Genomic DNA, 11,727 nt, shown 5'->3' with positions numbered 1-11,727 from the left:
GATGCAGTGAACTGAGAATATAACTCAATCTCGTTCGTGAAGTTAACATCCTGTTGTGTAGGATGGTCGACAGTAACTCTGGACAATGCGTCTGCTGTTGTTTGCAGCTTGTCCTGTACATATACCATTTCATACGTGAATCTCAATAGCCTCAACCGGAATCTCTGGATTCTCGGAGGCATCCTAGCGAGTTCCTTTTCATCAAGTAAGGAAACTAGTAGTTTGTAATCTGTCTCTATGACTACCTTTAAGATAAAGATATAATCTGAGAACCTTACACAAGCCCACGTAACTGTGAGAGCTTCTTTCTCTACGATGGCATACCTCCTCTCAGTCTCAGACAATGCTCAAGATGCGTAATAAACTGGTCTGCGACATCCATCTGGCTGTTCTTGAAGAAGAACTGCCCCTAACCCTGTAGATGAGGCATCTGCTGCAATTGTGGATGGTAGCGACAGGTTATAATGTGCTAAGATATCTGGCACAATCAGCACTTCCTTGATCCTTTGAAATGCCTGCTCCTGATGTGCATTCCAACACCATGCTTGAACTTTCCTTAATCGTTGCCATAAGGGGTCAGTAACTTATGCTCGATTAGGCAGAAATTTTGCCAGCTGATTAACCATGCTGTTACGAGCTCACAGGACAACAGTCTTGCTTATACTGTGTCTTTATTGAACTGAACTTGTGATGGCTGCCTGCAGTGAGTGCCTCATGGTAGAGGGCGCATGACTACGGCAAGCCAAGAGGCACATTAGTACACTATTGCATTTCTATCCCAAACATCCCCCTTTCATACAAAAAAACATTTGAATGCATTATCATTTACACTGTGAGGTGCCCAAGTTATCCACTATGCACACAACTGTTCCCATGCATTAGCGGTTCGTTATTCTCATCAGTCTCTGCACGTGCATTGCACGCAAGGGATGGATTTTATGAACTCCCCGCTGATCCAAAAATGGCAAAGAGCCACCACAATCTCAAATGCAGTGGCTCATTTAAATAGCCAGGCAGGCCGTCCCCCCAGTCATGTGGAGGGAGCGGGCTGTCCGTCTCTGGCAATGGTGTCAGCTGCCTGTGCGCAGGCACTGATGCCATTTTTAAAGGGCTATCAGACCTACTGGCTTATTTAAATATTTAAAGACAAATTCAATAAAATCAAATACATTTCTCTTGCCCCTCTCCCACCCCCCAATAACAAATTAACTATTTGCCCTCCACCCCCCCCCCAAAACACTTACCTGTAACATCTGACCTATTTTCCCCCAAAACTGTATAAAGTTTAAAGTACAAACCTTCCCATTATCTCCTACACCCATGACGTTTATTTGACCTTTTTCACCCCCACTCCCTGCACTGATAAATTTACCTCCTCCCCCTCCCCCCACACCAGTGTGGCGCCTCGTTTCCCCGGATGGGGATCCGAAGGTGCTGGAGTACCAGCCGCTAGGCCGAAGATCGCGATGGGCCATCAAGGTTAAGGGTAAGTACATGCAAATCTATCCATTTTATTCTTTTGCATATGGTGATTGTGGTCCTGTCGCCAAGCGGCAGGGGGACCACCACAGTGCCCCGCTGCTGCTGGGAGGATTGGGCTGGGTCCTGCCAGCATTAGGGTCTGCAGTGGGCCTCATCTGGGCCATCTTCAGGCCCCGTCGCCATAGATCCAGACATTGAGGGCTCCTTAAAATCCAGCCCATAGTCTTTAAATGATGCCGGTCTCTTAATGGTGCGCGTGTGCGTTGTCGTTGGCAGTTCATCTGGGTGATTTTTCTTCTCCCAGGGAGTATCATTCCCGTAATAAAAACAAGAAATGCTGGAACCACTCAGTCGGTCTGGCAGCATCTGTGAAAAGAGAAGCAGAGTTAACGTTTCGGGTCAGTGACCCTTCTTCGGAACCCTTCGGAAGAAGGGTCACTGACCCGAAGCGTTAACTCTGCTTCTCTTTTCACAGATGCTGCCAGACCTGCTGGGTGGTTCCAGCATTTCTTGTTTTTATTTCAGATTTCCAGCATCCGCAGTATTTTGTTTTTATTTTAGTATCATTCCCGTGTTGCTTGCCACGGTAACTGTTGTTCCATTTTCATTGTTGGGGTACTGTGGACCTCTGGGACTGACCTGTGACCTGTGAGATGGTGAGTTCATATCTTCCTGATCGGCCACCTGTAGAGAAGGACCAGCTTCTCCAGTTGTGGAGAAACTCCCAACTTTCACAGAGATGGACAGACAACAGAACCGACCAACCTCACAGACTGTGTATTAATTTTTAGTTGTCCTGGACTCTAATCCAACCACAAATCTACCCCTCATGACTCCCTAATCTATTTGCGTGTGTATGATTCTCGTGTGAGTGTGTGTGTGAATGTGTAGTGTAATTTTTATTATTTGTTTTAGATCAGGTTTAGATTAAGTATAATAAACACCTCTTTCTTGTTTAAACTCAAGAAAACCTGTCCAATTGGTTCTTTTACAATCACAACAAAGGTAAAAGGTAAACACTCACTGAAGTGGTAAGCACATCCACTGTTTAAAAAGGAATAAACCCTGTTGCAATCAAATAAGAGTAAGGACAAGAGGCGAGCCTTGTGACCCCTCCTCACCTGATCATTACAGAAATTTTGGGGGCTCATCCAGGATTGTTGCCCACCGACAAATAAGAAATTGGAAGTGGGAAACCAAATTGATCCCTCTCAAAATTTTAAAAACTTCAATACAGGTTTTCCTGTGATTTTCACTATTCGAGCACTAACGTGCCCACATTCAAGGCCAAAACCTTCCTAAGTCAAAATGAAGTAACTTGGGACAGGTTAAATGCCCTATCTATTGAAGAGTTGAGTTATGCAGCTGGGCAGTTAGGGATTACTGTCTGTCCAAAGGCTAGGAGACCCGAAATCCTAAAACCTGTGGCCAACTCTTTTGCGCTGGAAACTGAAGAACAGGAGACAGGCTTAGAGTCATAAACAGACAGAGTAATGTTAGCTAAGATACATCTAGAACAAAGGAGACTAGAATTAGAATTCCAGAGAGAGAAAGAGTAGAGAGTGTCAAGAAGGAGAAAAATAAAAGGAAAAAGAGCTTTTCTGAAGGAGAAGAACGGAAGGGAGCTGAGGTGGCTCGAACTAACTAGGGGGTGATCCAATACACCCAGTGAAGGTACACCTAGTGAGGAAGCTACCCCTAGCTTAGGGCTGAGTACTGAGCTCTTAAAGTTCTTCCACTTGATTCCAAAGTTCAATGAGGGAGATGTGGAAGCATTTTTCGTCACTTTTGAAAAGCTTGCAAGATAGCTGAAATGGCCGGCAGACAGCTGAACTCTGTTATTGCAAAGCAAACTAACAGGAAAAGTCCATGAGGTTTATTTACTGTTGCCAGATGAGAGTTAATCAGACTATGAGATGACTAAAAATGCTATCCTGGGTGCATATGAGCTAGTACCAGAGTCATACCGCCAAAAATTCCGAACCCTCCGAAAGCAGCCTGAACAAACTTATTCGAGTTTGAAAGAGTTGAGCAGCTGGCTTTTGACAAGTGGATATGGGCACTTAAGAGACAGCTCACATATGAAAACCTCAGACAGGTGATCCTTCTTGAGTTTAAAAACTCACTTCCCCTTCCTATTACAACCCACATAGAGGAGCAAACGATTAAAAGAACCAGGCAGGCCACAATCCTGGCTGATGAATTTACCCTTGTACACGCCCTTACCCCAAGAGAAACACTTCCCTAGTCACCCCCACAAACCTGAAAAGGATAAAGAGTGGGAAGGTGATAGGAGCCTGAACAGCTATGAGCAAGAAGGGAAAGCTGGACACACAGGGGGCCCTCCTCAGGCCAAAAAGGACTGTATTGAGAGCAGGAGTGATATCTGAAGACCTGTGTGTTTCCATTGTAACAAGGTAGGTCACCTTCAAGCTGACTGCTGGAAGTTACAGGGAAAACCTGTAAGATTCATCAGGGCACACCGGACCAGTGCAGGAAAAGAGGCCCTGATGGAAAGAATAGAAAAAAAAGCCTTTGATTTATGTAGGATCTTTCAAATTCTCAGGAGGTCCCAATGCATCTCACAGTTAACTTATTACTATTGAAGTGTAATCACTGTTGTTTTGTAGATAAATACAGCTCAAATAGTGCCATGGGATACTTTCTATTCAGCTGAAAGGCAGTATGGACCTTCATTTAAAGTCTCATCTGAAAGTCGACAGCTCTGACAATGCAGCACTCCCTCATGAGGGCACTGAAGTAATGGCCTAGATTGTGTCCTTAACTCCTGGAATAGAACTTGGGCCCACAACCTTCTGGCTCAGAGCACTGAGTCAAGCTGACTCTTATCGTCTCTTTTGAATTACACTGAAAAATCTAAGAATATTATTAATTGAACCTAAGTCCTTTATATTTTGCCATTATTTCCACACCTTGAGCGAATAAATATTGACAAACTGCTTTTTTTAATCGAAATGTTTTGAGATGTGTCTAACTAATTCTTGTGAAGGAAGGAATAAAAACATATTTAAAATAATCATTGATAGAAATCAAATGCAAGTAAAATAGATTTCTAGAAAGCAGAATAGGTTTTGTGCTGGTGTGAATAATTTGGACTAAATTTTGTGACCACCATTCCCCCCCCCCACCCCCACCCCACTGTTTTATTTATTCATTCGGGGGATGTGGGCGTCGCTGGCCAGACCAGTATTTATTGCCCATCCCTAATTGCCCTTGAGAAGGTGGTGGTGAGCTGCCTTCTTGAACTGCTGCAGTCCATTTGGGGTAGGTACACCCACAGTGCTGTTAGGAAGGGAGTTCCAGGATTTTGACCCAGCGACAGTGAAGGAACGGCGATATAGTTCCAAGTCAGGATGGTGTATGGCTTGGAGGGGAACTTGCAGGTGGTGGTGTTCCCATGTATTTGCTGCCCTTGTCCTTCTAGGTGGTAGAGGTCGCGGGTTTGGAAGGCGCTGTTGAAGGACCCTTAGTGCATTGCTGCAGTGCATCTTGTACATAGCCCACACTGCTGCCACTGTGCTTTGGTGGTGCTGGGAGTGAATTTTCAAGGTGGTAGATGGGGTGCCAATCAAGCAGGCTTTGGAGGACTTCCCGCAAGGAATTTCTTTTGCATCTACCAAAAAGAATTGCTTTATACAAATGAGCCATTAAAAACTCCAGGAAAAGGAAGGAAACCTTGCAAACAACTTGGAAATTTAGGGGAGGAAACAATCTCAACAATTCTAGCTGTCTGCTGGAGTAAGATCAACTGCTGGAACAAGGAATGCACCTTATGAGGACTGCATGTCTGTGTTTACAATGATATTGATGGAGGATTCTCAACAATGCTCCCCCCCCCCCCCACCCCCCACCTCAATCCCCACCCATCCCGCTTCCAAAAATAAGTTGATGAAATCTGGGAGCATATCAATATAAAACAAGATCCATATCCAGTGCCATGGTGAAAATAAATAAGATTGGATGAATCTATGAAAATAAATTGTTTGCACTGGGGGTCAGACAGTCTGCTTTGGAAGAGAGAATGCTTAAATTGATTTAAGGGAGAAACTTCTTCAAACTCTGCAGGCAAAGTTAGACCATTCTGAAAATGGGAGTTGCCTTAAGTTTATTAATTCTAGGGATTCCAGATGAAGTAGAGGGCTCCGCCCCAGTCGGCTTTCTGAAGAAACTCTCAAAACGTTTGGAAGCAATTTTTAAACTTGGGTTTTCTGTTTCATATGCAGAGCCAAAATTGTTTCGACAGAATGCCATTATCACAACTTTCAGGTCTGGTAGAAGTGCACACCAGACCTACCTCCTCTCTCCACTCGTATTTGTTCTCTGTTTGGAGCTGTGACCAACCCATTAGAGATCATCCCAATATTGAGACAGCTGAAGTGGGGAGGAGCAGTAACACAAGAATTGGAAGCGGTCACTCAATGCCACTCATAGTTAACCACTCATGGTTAAGAAGATAGGTGTTGGTGATAGCAAGGGGAAGAGGTTTAGGGAGGGAGCTTCTGAGAAGAAGATGAGGTGGCTGATGGCTTTGCAACCCGTGGTGGATGGTGGGATGCACAGAAAACCAATTTTGGAAGTCTGAAACTGTGTACTGGGAGCCAGAGCTGGATGAAGTTAAAAAGGTAGGAATTTAAACCTAAATGTTCAGGTCATGAGGTGTGCTTGATCCAATGTGTTGTCATGTGCCAGATTCCATGATTTCATTTGGTATTGTCTTATCTTCAGCAAGAGAAAAGGACAATACCTTCAAAGAGAGATAAGATCACAAGACATTTTGTCAGCCACAGCGCTGCTGAGCGAGTGAAGCCCCAAAGGAGAGAATTAAGAATGTAAGTATTTATAGCACATTATGGATGGAGACCCACTGATTGGGATCTCTGCCTAATTTTCCAATGTCAAACACTGTGGTTCACACCACAGCAGTAGTGATTGGTAAATAAACTCTTGTGTGTGATGTTTATGTGGCTGTGTGTATGCCTGTGGGTGAGTTAGAAGGGGATAAGATAAAACAAGCAAGATACTTCTCGGCCTAAATTTGCAGAAGCCAGCAGCTTCACCTTCCCCTACTTGTTTGATGCTGTTATAGATAATGATCTCCATGTGCAAAAGGTTGGTAAATTCTGAATCCTCCTCTGTTTTGCATCTATGTGAGTTGACATCTTGACCGGCAAGCTGAAAAGTAGGCTTAAGAAGTCTAGATAGTGACAAACATGCGCCCAACTTGTAGTCCATGTTTGGGTCAGTACATGCCTTATGCAGCTAGGTTGTGTTAAGATGACTTCCTGTATGAAGCTCTTTTAAGATGACACTGTACTAGGGAGATTTATTTTTAAGTTGCAGACTGAATGTATAGCCTACTGCAAAGCAATGCGTGGTGAGCATCAAATGGTTGTCTGAGGTTTTTGCATGGTCCAGAAGTAAAAAGTAGACAGGCAACACCTAATAGCATGCATGCTTGGACCATCCGCTGGTTGTATAATGCTGTTGAGTAGCCTTACCTTGGCAGCTTTCTGTCGTCTTCCACAACTGTTCCCAGGTTCCGCTGGCACTGCACACACATTCAACTTCTGGACAGACAATGAAATACTTTTTGAAGTGTAGTCACTGTTGTAATGTAGGAAATAAGGCAGCCAATTTGCACACATTAAGATCCCAAAAACAGTAATGAGACCAGATAATCTTTTGGTGATCTTAGTTGAAGGATAAATATTGGTCAGGACACAGGAGCATTCCCCTGCCCTTCTTCAAATAGTGCCATGGTATCCTTTACATCTGCCCGAAAGATAGACCTCAGTTTAACAACACATCCAAAAGATGGCACCTCTGACAGTACGGCAATCCCTCAGTACTGTGCTGAAGTCTTTGGAGTGGAACTTGAATCCATAACCTCCTGACTCAAGAGATGAGAGTGCTACCATTAAATTGGAAGCTGTACTGTTTGATAACCAGAGTATTACACCATGTAGCACAATGTGAACAATACAGAAAAGGGAAATCTGGAAATTTAGTTTAAATTAAATTTGCCAAGGTGGGACAAGGGTTGTTTTTGGACTTATTATCAGGCAGCTTTTCTTCACATACAGAGCGATCTATACATGGAATGGACTCCTGGATAGACTGGTGGAAATGAAAACCCTGCAATCATTTAAGTATCGGTTGAATGCTGCCAAGGGAGTACTTTAAGTTAATTTTGGATGGATGTGCTAAATGGCAGTATTATAGAAGTTTTTTTCCAGTCTTTTTGGCTGCATTTTAGTAATGATACAATCGCAAATTAACTCCAGATGGTGAACAGTGACTAGGAACAGGTAAAAATGCTCAATATTGACCTTTCCAACATTAATTTTCAGAGTACTGGTAGAACTCAGAATGTGATCAGAAAACACCATGTCCTGAAACCTGTTTCATAAAAATGGAATTTGACTTATTTAGTCATTCTATACAAATGGCCATGATTAGGGTTTTACAGCAGACTTATAAACATATGGCAGTTACAAATGACTGGTGCTGAACAACCCAGAGGAGAAGGAGGAGCAAATCCTTCTGACAGCCATAGTTGATTATGATGCTATCATTGGTAAGTCTTGTTCCGGAGAGTTAGTGATCATTGTTGTCTGCACATCTTCTCATTCTAGTGTAAAGGGGAATGTTTACAAATAGTAATGGGTATTGGGAGCTAGCTGCAGAGCTTGAGGGGATAACCCAAATCCACTATATTGCATAACACTTGAAAGCACTAATGAGATGAAGGAATTATCATAGGATATGTTTACATTAACAATTACAACAGAAGAAGGGGCCCAATTTCAAGATTGAGCAGCATTATGAACAAAGCACAAGAATCAAAGCTGATGCTCCTGTACGGTACTGAAGGAGTGCTGCACATTTGGAGGTGCCGTCTTTTGGATGAGACATAAAACTGAGGCCCCACCTGACCTCTAAAGTGAACGTAAAAGGTCCCACTGCACTATTTCAAAGTAGAGCAGGGGAGTTATCCCCAGTGTCTTGGCCAATATTTGTTTCTCAATCTACATCACAAAAACAGATTATCTGGTCACGATCACATTGCTGTTTCTGGAATCTTGCTCTGCGCATACTGGCTGGCATGTTTCCTGCATTACAGCAGTGACTATACATCAAAAGTTCTTCATTGGCTGTAATGCGATTTGTGATGTCCTGTGGTTGTGAAAGGTGCTATATAAATACAAGTTTTTCTTTCGAAAGCCTCATCACTCTAAAGTGACAAAGAAGAATATTTCGCACAGTGCCGGTAAAACATGTTTCACATCGTAAAATATTACAGCTTCAGCATTTCAGTTGTGGAGAGAATTTATTTAGTGCAGAAAGTTATTGAATTACAGGATTTATATCCTTTTTGTTTGGACTTTTCTGGAATGTCATGGTGGTTTGTGGCTGATGATGCGCCTTCCTTTGCCTATCTCCTTCAGTAGTGTTGACCCAGGAGATTAGGGCCTGTAGTTTGGTTTTCTCTAATTATCCAGTTTGTTGTCAGACAGAGGCGGGAAGCTATGTAGTACCAAACAAATACAGGTTATGCTTGAATACTTCCTTGATAATTAATTCCATCACCGAATAAGTGAGATGCTTTGGTATTCACAGATTTGATTTGGACCTTAAGTTGCCCTGATACCACAGATAACCACAAGCTAGCACAACCTTTGCCCATTTAATACAATGCACAAAATGCATAAGTCATTTATAATCATACCTTTATGTTTCATTAGCTTGGCGCGTGCAAATGGCTAGCATTCCAACCTGTGAATATGGAATACAGAAACAAATTAGCACCAGTGATGGGGGTTCACAGTGTGACAGCTCTGGCATCAGTAACAGAAATACACTCAAAAAAAACTGTACTTTCTGTCATGATGTGGTTCACAAGATTTTAATAAAGCGATGGTCCAAAGAATCTGTAAACTGCATCTTCCCCATGCGGCAGCATGGTTCTGTCCTGATCTTGGCTTATTACAGGAGCAAGACATTTCAATCAGCTGCTCCGAGAAGCATGTGTTGTGCAAATAGATCTACAAAGCATTTGACAACCAGTTTCAAGTGTCGGTAAATTAAACAGAAATGAGCAAATTCAGTCTATACTTTTGTGTGCCAACATACAGCAAGCCCATAGGTGACATATCTAATTGTTAGACAAAAGATACAGGGGTGAGATGTTGTGGCCTGGAATGCACTGAAAGGGTGTTGGAAACAGTTTTCAATTGTAACTTTCAAAATGGAATTGGATATATAGTTGAAAAGGAAGCAGAAGAGTGGCCTGGAATGACCTTCTCTTCATCTTCGCTCCCAATGGCACCCCCATCAACTCAGCAGAAATTGATATCCCACCATATGGGGAATGACTGCTGTAAAACCCACATCCAATCATGTCACCTGTAAACCCTGATGGCTTCATTTAATTGATGTTTCTAAGTTACCCACATTCAGAAAGAAGCAAGATAGAGAAATGACGAGGTGTAATCTATTGAAACTCAGTTTGTCTATAAGCTGCTCGTTTGGCATCATTTGGATTATCTGTCCTGCTTATGAAGGTAATTTGTAAATAATAGGTGCTAAAGGGTTACATAAGGTTCTCATAGGTAACCGATGTAAAATTTGTCTTAAATAAATCTGTGTTGTTAGCTTCACAGCCATTAATCCTCTCCTATGAATGTTAAGCCACATCAAGGACATGAAGCTTATGGTGAAATTATTCGCATGTTATTAAGTTTTGTCACAGGATAAATATAATATCAGAGGTCAGAATATAGAACTCGCTACCACATGGAGTGGTTCAGATGAATAGTATATAAGCACTTGAGGGGAAGATAGCTATGTACATGAGGGAGAAAGGTATAGAATATGTTGATAGGGTCTTCTTGTCGTGTCACTACCTCTTTGCTCGCTACCATTCCATGCAGGCGCGAGAGTTGAAGACCTTCAGATCTGCAGGGCTGCATGGTTCTGGTAGTAGGGGGCATTCTCAGAGATGTTTCATCATTTGGGATGCCTCTCCGCAGTCACAGTCGACAGAATTTGTTTGGCCGTAACCCCACTTCGGTCTAAGGGCTTTGCAGCAGCTGATGTCAGTCCTGGGGGGGTGTCGCAGAAGGAGCTTTCTCGTCACGGTCCCTGTCAGGCTTTGCCTAGCCAGTGAATCCTTCTACAACTCTACACCCAACTTTCTGTTGATAGGATGAGATGAGATAAGGTGGGAGGAGCCTTGTGTGTAGCATAAACACTGGCAGAGGCCTGTTGAGTCAAATGGCCTTTTTCTGTGCTGTAAAATTCAGTCCAGTATCCAGGGACATCAATGTGCATCTCCTCACTATGTACAAAATCATTGTTAAAAAGTGAGGAGAGGAGGCATTTGAAACTTGGTCAAAGACATAGCTGATAGTCATAGGCCACCCAACCTTTATTCTGAAGTTTTCTGAATCTCTCCATTATTCTGATGTTACTACCTGTGTAACTGATTCATAGGAATACAATAACAGCTTGTATTTATAGATTTTTTTATTCATTTGTGGGATGTGGGGTCACTGGCTAGGCCAGCAATTATTGCCCATAACTAATTGCTCTTGAACTGAGTGGCTTGCTAAGGAATACAGTACTCAAGTTGTGGCCTAACCAGTGAGTTATACAGTTCCAGCATAACCTCAATGCTTTATATTCTATACCTCGGCTAATAAAGGAAAGGATTCCATATGCCTTCTTAACCACCTTATCGACCTGTCCTGCCACCTTAAGGGATCTGTGGACATTCACTCCAAGGTCCCTCACTTCCTCTACACTTCTCAGTATTTTCCCATTAATCATGTATTCCTTTGCCTTGTTTGACCTCCCCAAATGCATCAACTCACATTTGGAACTATAGAACCATAGAAAAATTACGGCACTGAAGGAGGTCATTCAGCCCATCGTGTCCGTGCCGGCCGAACAAACTAGCTGCTATCTAATTCCACCTTCCAGCACCTGGTCCATAGCCTTGCAGGTTACAGCACTTCAGGTGCATCTCCAGGTACCTTTTAAAAGAATTTGAGGATTTCTGCCTCCACCACCATTCCCAGCAGTGAATTCCAGCCACCCACCACCCTCTGGGTGAAAAAGCTTTTCCTCATGTTCCTGCTATTCCTTCTACCAATCACCTTAAATCTGTGCCCCCGTAATTGACCTCTCAGCTAGGGGAAACAGGTCCTTCCTGTCGACTCT

This window comes from Heterodontus francisci, chromosome 1, assembly GCF_036365525.1.
Source record: "Heterodontus francisci isolate sHetFra1 chromosome 1, sHetFra1.hap1, whole genome shotgun sequence".
NCBI lineage: Eukaryota > Metazoa > Chordata > Chondrichthyes > Heterodontiformes > Heterodontidae > Heterodontus > Heterodontus francisci.
Note: the sequence above shows the minus strand (reverse complement) of the source record.